The sequence below is a fragment of the Nothoprocta perdicaria genome, unplaced genomic scaffold (genome assembly GCF_003342845.1).
Source record: "Nothoprocta perdicaria isolate Ctin4 unplaced genomic scaffold, notPer1 scaffold_218, whole genome shotgun sequence".
Taxonomy (NCBI): Eukaryota; Metazoa; Chordata; class Aves; order Tinamiformes; family Tinamidae; genus Nothoprocta; species Nothoprocta perdicaria.
Genome location: NW_020455399.1, coordinates 349,910 through 350,331, shown reverse-complemented (window position 1 = coordinate 350,331; position 422 = coordinate 349,910).

Genomic DNA, 422 nt, shown 5'->3' with positions numbered 1-422 from the left:
AAAAAAAAAAAAAAAAAAAAAAGGTATCCGAGGTTTTTTGTGTCCCCCTCTCTCCCCACACTGCCCCAGGTGGGGATGGCCGGGTCCCGAGGTGCCCATGGGGGGTACAGGGTACCCCAGGGCTATGGGGCACCTGGGTGCCATGGGGCAGCACAGGGGCCATGGGGTGTCCCTAGGGTGCAGGGAACAGCAGCGCTGATGCTGCTCTGGGGCAGGCAGGGTGCAGCGGTGGGTGCAAAGGGGCACACAGTGGGTCACAGCACATAGGATGCAATAGGGCAGTGGGGCGAATATGGTGCTATGGGGCGTGCAGGGGGTCAAGGCACATAGGGTGCCATGGGGCAGCAGGGTGCAGGGGGTCACATCACGCAGGGTGCCATGGGGCAGCAGGGTGCAGGGGGCACGTAGGGTGCCATGGGGCA